Source organism: Hippocampus zosterae, chromosome 2 (assembly GCF_025434085.1).
Source record: "Hippocampus zosterae strain Florida chromosome 2, ASM2543408v3, whole genome shotgun sequence".
Taxonomy (NCBI): domain Eukaryota; kingdom Metazoa; phylum Chordata; class Actinopteri; order Syngnathiformes; family Syngnathidae; genus Hippocampus; species Hippocampus zosterae.
In genome coordinates, this window is record NC_067452.1 from 20782137 (window position 1) to 20799880 (window position 17744).

Sequence of the window (17744 nt, forward strand, 5' to 3'; positions counted from 1 at the left end):
TATCGCACAGATCATACGGATTCAGAAAATTTCTGTTTGTTTTTTTTCCCCCTAACATCTAGTTCCGTTTGCTTTTGTCTTCTCGAATGCTTTCATTTTCGGTAACTTTCCAGTAAATTACGTGGTTCCTAGTTGAAAACATTCATTGCATACTTCGGTATTGTACAATCAAGTTTTACAAGGAAACAAATATATCGTCCATATTGCGCAATGGAACCAACAAGAAAGAGAAGTAAAACGAAGCACAGTGGAAGGTTTCTTCAAGAATGGATATCGCAGTTTAATGGCGCAATAATACCTGGTAAGACAGAAGAATATGCTCATTGCACAATTTGCAAACGCGAAGTAAAAGTTCTTGCATCTGGAGTTCATGATGTGAAAGAACATTTGAAGTCTAACTTGCACCAAAGGAATGCCCGAGATTCACAAAAGCAGCCAAGTATGATGAAATTTACAAAGGATAATACAACCAGTGCTCCAACGGATATCCTTAGTAAATGTCATTGAAAATTTCGTGGTTTTTTTCTGCCGTTATTTTGACATATAAAAAAAATGCTTTGGTATGTTATAAGCATTTTTTTGCTCTTTATATAGATTTTTTTTTTGGTAGTTTATACAGGTTGGCGCTCCGAAAAGTTGACAGGTATGAATACCGTCTGCCTGCACAGCTTGAAAAGGTATCTGTTACCTTAATTGTCTGCACTGCCTGAAAAACTAGCTTAACTACCATAATTGCTGTTTGTTATTTTGCTGATGCTCCACTGCTGCTTATGCTTTTTTTATGGCTATTAAAATCAGCTGGTGTTCCCTGACCGAGAGCGACATCCAGGGAGAGCAGCTCACACAGAAAAGACTGCAAACCTGAAGTGGTCAAAACAGAAGCTTGCCCTTGGGTTAGAAGTAATTAACATGTCAGAGTCTGGCCTCTCAGAATCAGAATCAGAATCAGAATCAGAATCATCTTTATTGGCCAAGTATGTAGAACACACATGGAATTTGTCTCCGGTATAACACGCTGCACTCTTATCATCGTAAACAACAAAATCATTGAACCATTTTAGAGTAACCAGTAGTTTTGTAGTACCATTTTGTGGTGCAAGAAGAGTGACTATGTCAGTGACTGTTTAAGGAGTTAATGGCTAGAGGGAAGAAGCTGTTTAAGTGTCTACTGGATTTGGTGCGCATGCATCTGTAGGGTAGGGCGGTGCCAACGATTTTTTCTGACGTCCTAACTGTCCGTTGAAGTCGGATTTTGTCCTTTTTTGTGGCGGCCCCAAACCAAACCGTGATGGAAGAACACAGGATTGATTCGATGACTGCCGTGTAGAACTATCGTAGCACCTCCTGTGGCAGGCCATGCTTCCTCAGCAGCCTCAGGAAGTACATCCGCTGCCGGGCCCTTTTCAGGATGGAGATGGTGTTGACTTCCCACTTCATATCCTGGGAAACTGTGATTCAGTTGGATAGTGTGAGGGGAAACTGAGGAGAAGAATGTTTCCTGAAGTACACGATCATCTCTACAGTCTTGAGTGTGTTCAGCCCTAGGTTGTGTCGGCCGCACCAGAGCTCCAGCTGCTCCACTTGTTGGCGGTACGCAGACTCGTCGCCGTCTTTGATGAGACCGATGACCGTGGTGTTGTCTGCGAACTTTATGAGTTTGACAGCTGGATCTGTTGAGGTGCAAACGTTTGTGTAGAGAGAGAAGAGCAGTGGAGAGAGGACACATCCCTGTGGGGCTCCACTGCTGGTAGTGCGTATTGATGATGTTGTTGCTCCCAGTCTCACCTGTTGTGTCCGTCCCGTCAGGAAGCTTTGGATCCACTGGCAGATCGTAGGGGACACACCGAGGTGGAGTAGTTTGGGGGTGAGGAGTTCCGGGATGATGGTGTTGAACGCAGAGCTGAAATCCACAAACAGAATCCTTGCGGAGGTCCCTGTGCTGTCGAGGTGCTTGAGGATGTAGTGCAGACCAGGGACGTGCGGTCAGGGGAGGCAGGTGAGGCAGTGCCGCACCTCTGAACGCGCATTGCATTGCGCAATCATCACAAACTGGGTTGATACATGCAAATGACACGTCCTGCTTGCCGTACATCTGCACATCAGCAATATAACATTTGCAGATACATTTATTTGATCTGCTTTTCCTAAGTCTGGCTAATGTTTTTAAACCATTAAAGTTTAATGTTTTTTTTGTGACATAAAACCGCAGTGAAAAGGCATAGGTCTGCCGCAATTAAGAGGGCGTACGTGAGCAAACGGGTACGTTGCGCTGTTCTTCTGCGCAGAGGTGCCAGGCGAGTCAAGTGCGATCCTTTTTAAAATTTGCAACGTCGGACAGCCAAAATGGAAGAAAAGGATTATATATCGAAGCTTAAAAACTTCTCAAAACTGGACTTTCAGTCAAAAGTGGACGTGATTAACACAGGTAGACCAACGCCGGAGTGAAAAGGTTTGCTTCAAACTATGGGACAGCCCGGACAACTTTTCAAACGGAGTGGTACAGCCGAAAAGAACGGTGATGTGGCTGTCCTTCGAAAACACGTCTTTACTGTTTTCCCAGCCTTTTGTTCTTAACTTGTCTGGATATTGTGATATGAAAAGCGCAAGGATCGATTTGGCATTGAACGAACAGCGGAGGCTCAACGTTAGCATCCGCAATGCCAAGGTAAGGGAAAACCGAGAGATTGTGAAAGACCTCATTCATGCAACCTGCTTTTTCGCTAAACGGGAGCATTTCGTGGTCACGACGAGAGGGCAAGCTCTTCTAATCGTGGCGATTATGTAGAACTATCACATGCTTTTGATGAGAAAGATGAGAGGTTAGCTAGACATTTGGACTCATCCAGTGTGCTTTCTGGCTTGTCTAATAGAATACAGAACGATATAATTTAAGCTTTCGGTGATGTTTGTTTGTTTATTGAACATAAAACATATACAGTAATAATTTGACAGAAGGTAGATAAAAAAGTAAAAAGAAAGAAATCAGTCTTCATTCAACACAGTTATTATGTTCAAGGGAGTAGGATGAAGTAAAAAACTTATCTAGTCCTACCCCGTTATGTGTTTGTATCTACTAAATCATTTTTATATCAATCAGAAAAGAAAAAGTAAGAAGAAGTCTCCATTAAGGCTCATACTTTACTCTTAACCGTGATATTTTTACAACTTTTGGTTGGTTGGATGTGATAATAAATGATCTAAAAAGGGAGATCAATGCTGCCCCATTTGTTTCCATAGAGTTGGACGAGACTACGGATATCCCAAACAAAGCACAGATCTGTTATTTTGCGCTATGTTGCCAAAAGTGAAGTGGGCTGTAGTGATGGAAGCATTTTTAGGATTTGATGACGTAAGTGATGATAGGCGAGCCCCTGCTGTAGCTGCGTATGTCTTGGAAGTGTTGGAGAAAACAGCTGTGTTAAAAAACTAGTAGCGCAAACATATGATCCTGATCGCTAGGACAATGATACTCAAATGATGGTCACTGGATATGATCGATGGCTGTCAAAAGCATCGACATGTTTTTTAATGATGGCATATGAGGGCATTTTCAGTGAAACTGATGCACTTTTTAGAGTGCTGCAAAACAAAGTCATGGACATTGGATATTGTTGTGCGCGAACCCACGACACCATCGGAGTTGTTGAACGCATGAGACGGGACTTTAACACACTGTATGAGCGATTTGAGCAGAAATGCAGCACACTTGGCCGAAACAACAGTGGAAGCAATCAGTTGGTCAGAGATGAGAGAAAACAAATGTTCTACAAGATTATGGTAAACATTTTGTGAGCTAGCTTTCCTCGGTTTGGTCGACTGTACAAAATTTAATGAGATGTCACAACATTTTGATGACACCAAACTGCAGAGCCTGTCAAAATCTTATAACAAAATAGATTAGTCTAAGAAAAATACAATAGAATATTGTATTTTTACCCATGGGGTCAAATTTTGGATATGAAATAACCAGTAGCCAATTGAATAAGCTACTGTTTTTGGTTGATACATTTGTAAATCTGACACTAAAGGAGTCGGTGCCTCACCAACCATGAACCTCACCGCACGCCACTGGTGCAGACCTATGTTGACTGCGTCTTCCACAGACCTGTTTGCCCAGTAGGCAAACTGGAGAGGGTCCAGCAGGGGTCCAGTGACGTTCTTTAGGTGGTTCAGCACAAGGCGTTCAAAGGACTTCATGACCACAGACGTCAGGGCGACAGGCCTATAGTCGTTCAGTTCCGATGTTGCCGATTTCTTGGGAACTGGGATGATGGTAGACTGTTTGAAGCAGGATGGGACCTCACACAGCTCTCTTTCCACCTGTTGTCTGTCCATTTGCACAACAGGAGTGCAGTCAGTGACCGGACAGTTTCTACCAAGGCAGTTCTCCAGGAAGTCTGAGTTTCACGGCGGTGATGATTTTGTGTCCACAAACGGAGTTTGTAATCAGGTAATGGCTTGCTTTTCCCGCCAGAGGACGCAATTGAGCTGCTAATTTGAACTGTGTGCTCCACGTCTTCAACAAATATTATCATACACATTTTCCACATTTATTTTATCATTTTTTTGTATTTGCGGCTAAGTGTGTTGATCTGTACATGCTGTCTTATAAATGCTGGACATAAGTTAATGTCTACACATCTTCACCGTGGTGCAACATAAAAAGGAAATCTTCCACAGCAAAATCATCCAAGCAGACGTTTATGGGCCGTGATTTCTGCATTGGGACTGGGGTAGCCACCTTTCAGATCTGGAATTAAGGGACCTCCTTACAGCGGTGCGGCAAAACCACTCGGGCAAAAAGAAATGTTAGAGTTTGACTCCCTAAACCCTGAAATGCATAGAATCACCTGTATTTTTTTTACATGAAAACAATGATTTGATTTAATGAACATTTTTAACCCTGGAGAACCCAAGAACCCTTTTCCTCTTTGGAAAATGATGACTTAAACATTAAATGACTGCTATATGTTCACTGAACACCAAAATATATGTTTATTCAAATATTCAATGCTTTATTCCTAATTTAGGATTGGGGCCAAATTTGACCCATGGGTTCTGCAGGGTTAAACATGCCATTCACCTCATAGTGCAGGGTTTGATTACGGCACAGATCTTCCTATGTGGAGTTTGCAAGTTCTCCCCGTGCCTGCATGGGTTTTCTCTGGGTACTCCGGTTTCCTCCCACATTCCCAAAACATGCATGGCAGGTTTATGGAACACTCTAAATTGTCCCTAGGTGTGACTGTGAGCATAAATGGTTGTTCGTCTATCTGTGCCCTGCGATTTTCATGCCACCACCCATGAGCTTTGCACTACAGTAGAATTGTACAAGAAACAAAAATAGGTCCCTCAGACTAAAAAAGGCTATCACCCAAACCCTCATGATTGCTTCATAGATGAAAATTCATTGTGGCCTAATACTTTTGTCCACATGGTGTATTTCCCGGTTCTTGTTCTTATTCTTGGATTGTGTTTCTTATTATTGAGCATTCTAGTCAGAGAGGCTGTTACTCACTTACGATAATCACTTTCTCTCTACCGCTCGCTTTGTGTGTGTGTGTGTGTGTGTGAGAGAGAGAGAGAGAGAGAGAGAGAGAGAGAGAGAGAGAGAGAGAGAGAGAGAGAGAGAGAGAGAGAGAGAGAGAGAGAGAGAGAGAGAGAGAGAGAGAGAGAGAGAGAGAGAGAGAGAGAGAGAGAGAGAGAGAGAGAGAGAGAGAGAGAGAGAGAGAGAGAGAGAGAGAGAGAGAGAGAGAGAGAGAGAGAGAGAGAGAGAGAGACAGAGAGACAGAGGGACAGAGGGACAGAGGGACAGAGGGACAGAGGGACAGAGGGACAGAGGGACAGAGGGACAGAGAGACAGAGAGACAGAGAGACAGAGAGACAGAGAGACAGAGAGAGAGAGAGAGAGATCGATCAATACAGGGTTTCCTTTCTCCTTTGTCCTTGACTTCCCGGAACACACGCGAACAGGAAGTGCGGGGGTGTTTTGACTGGCTTGGCACACAGCACTGGAGTAGTACATGGCTCTGAATGGCCATTACAGTGGAGTGTTGTGCCCACGCAATGAAGTGAGGGACAGAAATGCATTTTAGAGCTCTAGGGGGAGGAAGAGCGGGAAAGGCAAACTGACGGCAACAAGGAGGAGGAAGATAAATGACTGGTGATGAGCAAGTTATTTTTCATGAGGAGACAAGCCCATCAATTCATCTGCAGTTCCTATGATAAAATCCAACACCCTAATCCTTGATCATTTTACGTTCCGGAACTTGGGAAAGGACACAACAACATTACCTCTAAACTAAACCTAAATTTTACCACTACATGCCCAAACCCAAGATTTCCTCCTCCTTGTACTTACTTTTACAAACACATCAATCCAATTACCCTAACCTTACGCTTTCATTCTTTCAACACAAGATGTGTCCCCATCATAAACAACCTCAACCATGACCATCAATTTAGAAAAGTAACCCATAAACCGCTGGTGGACCGACAACTACAGTGGGCAGCAGTTTAAAAGCCATTTTCTCAAAATGCAAAGGCTTCTGTGGTGGGATTGCACAATATCGAGGGTTAAAATCTGCTATAGAAATACCGGTGTATATTTACAACATACATTTTTTTAAAAAACACAACATAAACAAAATCTGGATGCATGCATTGGTTGGTATTATTTCCAGTTCAAGTCATGTGGTTGTTTTATTTGTGGTTATACCATAAAATGACCATGCGGACCGGGCTGCTGGGTTCCTACAGGTCCACAAAAGCTCCTTGCATCCTGTACAACAGTGCATGCATTTTTAATTTTCCTGCAAGACCCATAGAATTTGCAGGTGCAGATTTCACAGTTTTGATCACAGTATTTTCAATCAGAGCATGTGCTTGATCTCCAAAGTGCAGGGACACCCCCTGCAAAGACAGAGTCCCTTGGGGTGAGACAGTTTGGACGAAAAAATCCCAACACCAGTTTTGTGCAGTCAGGGCCTTTAAGGCCTTTGGTGCTGGCCCAAACACTATCAGTACAACTGGGCTACAGTTACAACATACCTGTAGATTAATTGTATTAATTCATTTCCAGCAGTCTATTATTCTTTTTCTTTGCTGTTGTTCAATCAGCTTTCAGCTTTTGTGTTACCGTATAACTGTACTTTGCCCAAGGTCTTTTGAATCTAAATGCTGGCTTATACCACACGTGCATCGCATTCATGATGCACATTCATGACGGTTTCTTTTTGTAACCAATCAGCTTTTTCATTCGACACTCCAACCTGTGATTGGTTGACTGCAGCTGCTTTAAACAATGTGATTCATAATTTCGCACAGGTGACGATACAGTTGAGGATGAATGTCAGATCTTTGATTTTCAAGGCAAACTTTTCTAGGAAAACTGGGGATTGTGAGGAAAGGTCCGCCAACTCTGTAGCTAGCTGCCTCCTAGCTGTCGATTCAACATAGGTAGCAAAAGTAATATCCATAATGTCCGTATAATATACGTCTCTGGTGAGTACAATGTCTTTTATTTAATGTTTTTGTCACGTTATTAGATAAACATTGATTGGGAACTGCTAGTTTGGAGTTGATGTCATGGAACACAAAGGTTTAAATTTGTTTCTTGCTTTATTGTCAATGGCATTCACCCTTAAATTCGTAAAATGCCTCCATTGCTCTGTAATGCTACGCAGAGTTATAATACAGTTTTGTATATTTGACAATGAGAGGATAGTGGGGTTAAGAGGAGGATTAGGTTGCTGAGAGTCCCTGAAGGCCCACGTCCAAAATGGACTGCACACAAACCAAAACCCTCAACCCCACTCTATACTGTCTCCTATCTATCAGCTATTAACTGTGAGATTTGGTCCACTACTGCCAAAATAGGGCAAGGGCAATATTTTATCATTTGCCACTCATGCGGTAATCAGTCAAAGTAATAATAATATGAAAAAGGGTCAAATTAATTAGTGAATAGTACCAACTCAATAGGTAACAAGGGTGAATGGTTAAAACTCAAAAAGCCAGTAAAACATAAATCAGTCCTTACTGTGTGGCCTGTTTTTTGGGGGGCAGGGATCTTCTTTTTTTTTTGGTGTGATGATGATTTTTTTTTTTTTTTAATTACTCTTGTCCAAAAACTTAACATAGCTGAACTTATTGTCCAGTGTTCCAAACTATAAGGTGGATTTGTAGGCGACACAATGGCATCATAAATCACAAGATATTACTATGACCTCCACTGGCTTGTAAACAGAAAAAAAAGAGAGCAAGAGAGAAGGAGCAGACGGGATGGATGGAGATGAAAGTCGAGGAGGAATGGAGGTGAACAGGAGGGGAGGAGCTGGAGGTGCCGGGGGAATACATGGAGCGATTGAGATGGAGAAGGAAAGCGAGGCTGATGTCATCTGGACGGGGTGGCCAATGAGTGAGCGAGGAGGAGGAGGAGGGAGGAGGAAGGAGTAGACGCAGCACGCAGACGGGCGTGTTTTATGTGTCGCTGCAGCATCTAGCACGGAGGAAGCAGAAGAAAGACTTCAGCAAAGGACTGGAGAGGTGGGCAAGCATCTTTTTGTGTATTGCAGTATGTACATTATACAGATAGGTCTTGCATATTATGTGCGTGATTGTATAGTCAGTATACGCCACATACATGTGTGTGCGTGTCTGTGGGGGGGGGGCAAGCTCTAATGACTACTCCCATCAATGATACAAAAGCAGGTATGAACATCAGGGGTGCACTCTCACTTCCTCTCAGTCCTGCTCCACTTTTCTTGGGCTGAAGCAGGAGCTTATTTTAAGCCTCAGAGGCTCAAATGGACCCATCTTCAAGCTTATTAACACACTTCAAAAAAATATATATATATATCTTGTTTTAAATGTAACAAAATCAATTACATTTATTGACACAGGAAAAGAAAAAAACGGAGCAATGTCCAATGGTCTCAAAACAAATAGTGCAGTGAGTATTGATAAAAGGGTAGTGGTGTTTATCTTTGGTTTAATTTGATTTATTAATGGATGAGAAACCCTCATGTTACCTAAATTAGACGTGAAACACTTATAACTCATCCACACTTTGTTTTTGTGTTCAATTTGCTGTGAAATAAAGTGTGTGTGTGTGTATGTGCGCGCGTGTGTGTGTGTTTGTGTGTGTGTGTGACATGAAATGTAGTTGAAATAAGTGTATATTTACAAATGAGGAAACTGCATTAACCATTTCTACTCATTTAGTCCCTAGCATGTGTAGGGAAAAGTTAGCAAATTAAAAAAAAATCAAAAACGATGTAATTAAAAAGAGGAAGAAATATGGCAAAACAACTTTGATCCAAAGACTATGCATTTCTCATAATTTTGCATTAATAATGTTGATAGTGCTCTTATGGAAATTAAGTTGTCCTCGTGTTGAGATAGATGATACATATAGCATTAATATTATTATTTTTAATTATAATGAAAACCTGATGGGATGAGGGCAAATTTGGAATCAACACAAAAAATCCTCCAGAAAATTTTATTTGCATTTCGGATTTTTAAAAAAGTGTTTAATATTGTTGACCAGTGTTGTCTGGAAAATCAAGATGGCTGACAACACATTAGGAAATAGCCAAGTGCATGACTCCAACACATTATCCTTTTCCATCTATGTGAATGTATTCATTAGAAACCTGTTCTGGAACATTTTCGCATTCAACAGGACAGTTTGATGTACTGACAGAATGAGGTTTGATAGAGCCCAGACAGAGACAAGAGGGAACAGTGCAAAAACAGCAGAGAACTTCAACAGTAGATGACAACCAATTTACAATCGGGGCTGGATTTCAAAACGGTGAAGGCATACACAGTATGCATACACCCTGTGAGGAAGCAATGAGTACGGATAGGACAGGACAGAGTCGTGAGCCAGGCAATGCTAATGGCGTGCGTGGGGGTGGCTATGCAGTGCCAAAAACAATAACGAACCAACCCATTTATCTTGTTCAAAGATACTAGCATTGGTCAATAAGAATGGCAACAGTAGTCACAATAATAGTTAAGGAGAATCCTTGCCGCATGAGCATGTTTTTGCTCTGCTGAGGGGCGAGTAAATGCCCCTGGCTAAGAAAAAATGGAGGTCTTGTTGGTGCTTGACGATTCTCATTGTTACGGTCTGTGAAGGCCAAATACACACCAGTGTCCTCGCACTTCAGCTGACTTCTTTGTGAGTAATCTGGTAACCACTCATGGTATGCAGGTTCCCTCTAGTCAAGTCAAGTCAACAGTATTTATAGAGCACTTTCAAACAGCCATCGCTGCATACAAAGTGCTATACATGGAGCGATTTAACATACACAAGAAACAGTAAGACGAATCGGTAATAAAGGCGGTAGAAAGCACCAAGCAGTAAAATCAAGAACAAATCTAAGTCATGCTGAGAATCACTGAATTGAATGTTGAAACTGCAGAATGTTAAAGTGGCTTCAAATTTCCATTCAGTCCAGTACATTTCAGTGAAATTCAATTGAATTCAAGTTTTAAGTACATTAAATTTGCATTCAATCTTTTAACTGTTCTGTTCTGTTAAAAAAATTATGTACAATACTTTGAGTACTCAATTGAGTTCAATATTTATTTTTTATGTTCAAACCGTGTTATGTTAATAGTGGATTCACTTATATTGACCATTGTAATTTTTACCAATTCACCTTTGCTAGTCAGTACCTTGTCACATTGTGGTACAAAAGGCCGGCGACAGACACAGTACAGTGTGATGATTGGTGGACACCGAATAGCCAAGATGTCCTTCATTGTATTTTGTTTACTGTGTCAACATCTTAGCCTTTGTTGAACTGACCAGCTACCGTATTTGTCCACTGGTATCTTGACTCCTGAATTTCTGCCATGCCTCCCGGGTAACTTTATTTGAGGCCCAAAAACCTTTTCGGGAAGGTCAAAGGGGAGGTCCGTGAGCCATCAGGATGATTTGTTTGATGACTTCAAGATGATTCTGAAAGCAGGTCAGTCTGGTCTGAATGCAGGTCTGATGGATGACGTTGAGCCAAAGGGATGTGTGTGGGGGCAGGTTTTGTGGTGGGAGGTTGGCATTGAGGATCAACTCTGTGGATTACTTGACATGTTTGGCAGTACTGTCGAATGACTGGCAGCAAGTTGTGGCCAGTGTTTCATCACGCTGAGGCAACAGAACTATGATTCCAGAACACTCTTATATTATTTCAAACTCATCTTACAAAATTATTGCCCCAAAGTGGCACATGGATGACTTGATTAAAAAATAAAAATAAAAAGACAGGACTTGTGGCTAAGACGCTCCATAGCATCCACTAAAAATCTAAATTTAGCTCCCAGAAATTTTCAAGATAGTTTGTGAAGATAATCTTATGAAGAGTCTTGAGAAGCGCTTGGGGAGTTGTTTGTGAAGAGCTTGTATGGAGCTTAGAGACTGCTTTTGAAAACGCATGGAAAAAACACCTGAAGGGCTTTGGATAAACATTTGCGGAGAGCTTGGGTAAAGCTTTGAGAAGAGCTTGTGAATTGCTAGTGAAGAGCGAATAAAGAGCTTTGGAAAACTCTTGAGAAGGCTTTTTGATGGCACTGTAGAACTTGAGAAGAGCTTTGTGTTTTAGGAAATGTTTTGTTTGCGTTGTGAGTTTGGGAAATCCTTGTGAAGTTCTTTTTGAGGAGCTTGTGTCGAGTTTCTCAAGAACTTTGGGAAAAGATTGGAGAGTACTTTGTAAAGAGCCAGGGAGAGTTTTTTGAGACAAACTTGGAGGGAGATTTACGGAAAAGCTACGTGTAGAACTTGAAAGAGGTTTGGAAAGAGCTTGTGAAGCGCTTTGGGAAGGTCTCGGAAGTGTGTTATGAACTCTTGTGAAGTGTTTCAGGAGGAGATTGTGTTGAGTATGACATCAACTTTGGGAAGAGGTCGGAAAGTATTTTGTAAAGTGATTTTGAAGAGTTTTGAGACATTTGTGAGAGAAGCATGTCTAGAAGAGTCTATGCCCGAGAGGCTAGGGGAAAGACTACGTGCACAACTTGAGTAGAACTTGTGAAGAGCTTTGAGAAGAGCTTGTGAAGAGCTGGGAGGAGTTTTGAGAGGTGCTTGAGATGAGCTCGTGAAGGAGGATCATTGGGGAAAGAGTGTGTTTGGAGCTTGTGAAGACAAGTGCTTGTGATGAGTTTGAGAAGAGCTTGTGAAGAGCTTTCAGAAGAGTTTGTGAAGAGCTTACAAGATGCAGTGTCTTGGAAATGTTTGGGAAGTGCTTTATGAAGAATTTGTATTGAGCTTGGAAAGAGCATAGCGCTTGGAAAAAAATTGCGAGGAGCCTGAGAAGAGCTTGTGGAGGATTTTAAGAATTGTTTTTGTAGAGCTTGTTAGAAGCATCTGCTGCTCTATTGGGATAACATTTCCAGATGCACCTTTTTGAGTGCGCGTGTGTGTGTGTGTGTGTGTGTGCTTTCACATGGAGGCCTTGCTGGAGAAAATGAAATTATCTCCAAACACTCTCTCCATCCATGCTGCTCAGTTTCCTCTCTGATTCATCTTCTGCTTCTTTCAGTCTTTTTGTGTGGAACATTTATGCTCTGTTGAAAGGCGTCTTTGTTGCAACCCCTTGCGGAATGTTTGCTTCTTCCGATCTGATCCAGCTGTTAGCCCCCATTAATTGGGTTCAGTGCTATTACAGCCCCTCCGCAACATTTGGCCCTCATATGCATCTAATAGAATGCTTTTAACACACACACACACACACACACACCCACACACACACACACACACACACACACACACATACTTGTACCATAATACTGTAGTACGACTACTTTTGTGATGAGGCTGCTGGAGCTCTGACAAGAACCCATTCACTCATAATGGGTGAAACTGAACCAAGTTATGCTGACAAATGTCTTTCTGTCTTCGTGGCGATTGTGAAATGTCTCAAAGTTTGTTATACTCATCTGACATTCAGACAATGGGCCCTATTTTTGTGCCCAGCACAAGTCTAGTTCCAAGTGCAGTCTAACTGTGTGCATAGGTGGAGTTTTCTATCTTTTGGGATTTTCATAGATAGTCGCAGATAGAAATGGGTGTTTACATCGTTGTGGTAGTGAACAGAGCCGTCTTGAAGTCACCTTACTGAAGTCCATGAAGAAGATTAGTGCGCACAAAGTAACTGTACATTTATAAGGAACTGCAAGATTTCCACTAGCAGAAGATGTAAAGCTGGTTGCTGTGAAACGGGCACTCAGAGACCTTGGCATGAAATCCTAAATGATACATCGCTCTGATTTGAAACCTAAATTTGAAATCCCAACCTTCTTTCAAAACCCGAATTTGATGAAATCCTCCTTTTAACTTGAAACAATAACTTTATCTTCATTCTCAACCCAAACCCTTTTTTAAAAGCCTAATAATTGCTTGGAACCGTAATGTGAAATCCAAAAACCAGCGTTTTTGAAACATACATTACTAACCTTAGTTTCTATTCTCTTTTGAAATCATAATTCTTGTTTTGAACCCTAACCTTTGCATTAAAATCTCATTTTAAACCCAAATTCTGTAAATTGAGACCCTCACATTGATGTGAAATCACAATTTGAAACCCTAATCTTGGTTTGAACCCCAAAATAAATTCTTACATTAACCTGAATGTCTAATACTGTCTTTAAACTCTCATTTGAAATCCTACCCCAGGCATTGACCCTTCATTTGAGTATCTAAATTATCAAAATATTTTGCAATCAAACTGTGACCTGCTTCAATTCTCATCTATTTCTACTGGTGAAAGTGTGGAGGGGGGGGGGGGGCGCGTGCGTGCGTGCGTGTGTGTGTGTGTGTGTGTGTGTGTGTGTGTAGTCACAGGGTGTGGCCATGCGGCGGGACGGAGTAGGGGGATGGGAGGTGAAAAGGGAGGGGCCACTTGGGGGATGGGCTAGCACTCGCTGCTGCTGCTGCTGCTGGAGTCGGTGGTTACCATAGCGACAGGGGGAACGACGGGAAGTCATCCCGGATCCTGGCAGTTGCGCGCGTTCACTTGATACGCTGATGGGATGAGATAATCATCTGGGTGGGTTTGTTTTTGTTTTTTCTCTGGACAGTGTCTTGCTGAGTCCGTCTGACAAATGTTATGAGGTTAATGAATACGAAAAATAATCCTGCTGTGAAATATCAGGATTTAAAGATTTGAAGAGTGTCTGGACCTTTAATTTGAAACAATTTGGAACACCAACTTTGGCTTGAAACAGATATTTAACCAAGTTTTGGAACCCTAACTATCTAGCCTAATCCAACACTAACCCTGTCTTGAAGCCTTAACTTGAAATCCTTATGATAACCTATTCAAACCTAGAAACCCTAACACTGGTTGAACCCCAAATTAAAACCCCAACTCTGTCTTTGAACATGAATTTGAAAGGCTCACCCTAATTCGATACCCGGCGTTGAACGCTATGTTAAAATGATGACCTCAGATTAAAAGGCAATTTTGTTTCAAATCTTGATTTGAAACCCTTACTTAGACTCCAATACTAAAATAAAAACCAAAACCTGCCTTGAAACACCAATTTGAGAAAAAAAAACAACGTTGCCATTTAAACCCCAAATTAAAAACCTAACCCAGATTTGGATCCCTAATTTGGATTAAAATCCTAATTTAGAACCCTAACGCTGACATCAAACTCTAATTTGAAAGATTAATCCGAAACCCTATTTTTGTCTTGAACAAAAATTCTTTTAAATCCCAATCCAGGCTTGAAAGCCCAATTTAAAACCCTAACTTTGTCTTTTAGAACTAAGTTAAAATTCCAATCCAGAACACTCACTAATTTTGCTTCAAACTCTAATTTGAAACCGAAACCTGACATGAAACCCCAATTTGAAACCCCGAAAACAACAGATTCAAACCCTAATTTGAACTCCTAGCCCCTGCTCGAAAACCAGCATTAGAAAACCCTCAGCTTACTGAAACTAAAACCACAGTAATACTCAGTTATAAAAAAAAACAAACAAAAAGGGAATAATCGATATTTTGATGCGAATGGTAGATTGCTGTTAACAAGACGACTCGGAATCCTCGCTTGCTAAATCTCAATATCAATCGGGGTGGGCAATGTGCTGGTCAGCGGTGCGTTAATGCCATTGGTTCAGTGTACATTGATGGTTGTCACGACAACGTCACCTTGTGACGGTTGCGTGATGTCACGGATCAAAATGAAAACATCTCCAAACGATGAAAATATGTCTTGTTTGACCCTGCCCACAGGGCTCCAGCTGCTGCCATTGCGGCCCGCCCGCCCACCCACATCCCCCCTGCCGGGGCTGAGGCTAATAGACCCTGGTCCACTCTGCAATTGTTTATGCAGCCACGTTGTGTCACTAATGACTGACTTGTGCACTGCTTCATTTGTCGTGCTGAGAAGTGCAAGGGCTCGGGGGTGTGTGTGTGTGGGGGGGGGGGCTTGCTTCAAGTGGAACATTTTCACTTTAACTACTCTCAAAAAATGAGTGTGAATACTCAGAGATGTTGCCAAGCTCAGAAAGAAATGTATCTATATCCAGAAAATATATATTTTCATATTGTTTCAAGTTGTGCATTTAAATAACATGTGCATGTGAGGTGCAAATACTATTTTTGTCCTCTTGGGGTCATCATGCTCTCATTCTACACTGTAGCATCTGCAACCATGAATGTGTGTACCTTGAAAAAAATGGGCCGGGTCAAATGTTGATTAGCTTAAGTGTCGTGTGTAAAGTAGGCTTGATCAGCTCAGCAATTTTTTGTATTTTGTGCAAAATCAGTGATTGGTTGTAATGTCATGAACTGCAGATTGGTAAATGCCCTCATTCATGACTAACTGGTTTCAATAGATTGAATTGATTGGCTCATCTTCAGATCAGATCAGTCGGCCATAATCCAGATTTTAAAGACTAATTGGAAGTCCAAAACCCATACCTGTGTTGAAACCTCAATTTGAAATGTTTTAGTAACAATACAATACAATACAATACAATACATGCTGATTTATATAGTGCTTTCATACCATATATAATTAAATATCGTGTGTGTATACATAGAAGATAAAAATAGATGTTATGAAAAAAATTAAAAATGCGTTTCTAAATTTCTTCAACAAACCTTTGTTTGAAATGTGCCTGCTTTTAATAATTAGCACTATAAATACACACACACACACACACACACACACACACACACACACACACACACACACACACACACACACACAAACCTTCGGGCAGACATGTTAATCTCAGAGGTGCGTCATTAAAATGACACTTGTGTTTTATATTCATGAGATCTAGTGTAGACAAAATCACCAGTTTATCACACGCACACACACAAACATATACTCACTTTGATCAACATGCTCATTTTAGCGTTGTTGGTGTTTATTTGAGAACATCTTACGTTATTGTACAGCACACTGTACATTGCAAAAGCCTTGAGCTATTATCTTTATAAAAATAAAATCAATAAAGTGTACGAATATGGTTAGCATTATAAAGAACTAAAGCAAACCTTTGGGGGTGGGGGCATGAGAGAAAGAGAAAATGGTTAATCTGGATAAAAACACAATTGCAGCAACATTTTTTTTATAGTTGGAGTCCCTCCAACATCAGTGCAACCCGTGCCCCTTCCAGAGTCATTATGGCATCTCCCATCTGTTCATAATCAGTGAATGTTGGGACAAAAAAAACCCAAAACTAATGCCAACTGCATTTCTTTTCATTTTTATGAATAGTTTAGCTCTATGTGAGCTTCTAGTTCTACAAACTAATTTTGGTATTGCTAAAACAACAAATCAAGTGGTTTGGCATACTTCTGGGGCCCGACCAATGTGGATTTTTTTGAGGCCGTTGCCCATTCAGGAAACAAAAAATACAGATGGCTGATTAATTTAAGGAATATATCATGCATAAATTACACTACACCATCATTACGCACAATTCAGCGAGCGACAATTGCAGACAGATTTTTTTTCTATTTGCGGGCCGGCCTGGTCCCTATCCCCTATGAACAGTGGGGGTCAACTGGAAATATAATGTTCAAAAAAAATAACTTTCCTTTTCAGTTCCCAGAAGGTGCAAGTTAAAAGCACATCAATCCATGTCGTATGTGTGTTGTCTGACCAAGAATTGAACATGTTCCATAATTAACACATTTGTGTTTGCTTTATGATGCATTGTTTTTATTCTATCCTTTTTTTGCTTTTAGTTTGACTAGGTTATGTGAAAAAAGTGGCATTCCACCTAAGCAGTGGTTTTAAAAAAATCTATAGATATAAAATATGACATTTTATTCTTTTGTGTAGCGACTGTTGTTTGCCGCTGACATTTTTTTTTTTTTGCTTTTGTGTGCGCGCATGTATCTCCAGTCTCCTAATCTCCCTCTGCAGATCGGAATCTATCAATGAGTTAATTTCTCGCTCCGTCAAGCACTATTTGTCCACCTGCACCCCCATTTTAACTCTTGGACCATAAGGTCCCCCTGAGCCCCATTTTACACACACACACACACACACACACACACACACACACACACACACACATGTTCTCAAGCACAGCCCCCCTTCCCCGATTAGAATGTCCCACCTGCACTCACCCTGCCTTCTCTCCTCCGGCCTCACAGCGACCCGCCCCTCCGCTTCTGCGGGACGTCCCAGAACACCGACTGGGTCGAGGGCCCGGGGCTCAGTATATTTAACATTAGCCGAGATGGCCTCCGCCGCGGGGGCTTCGA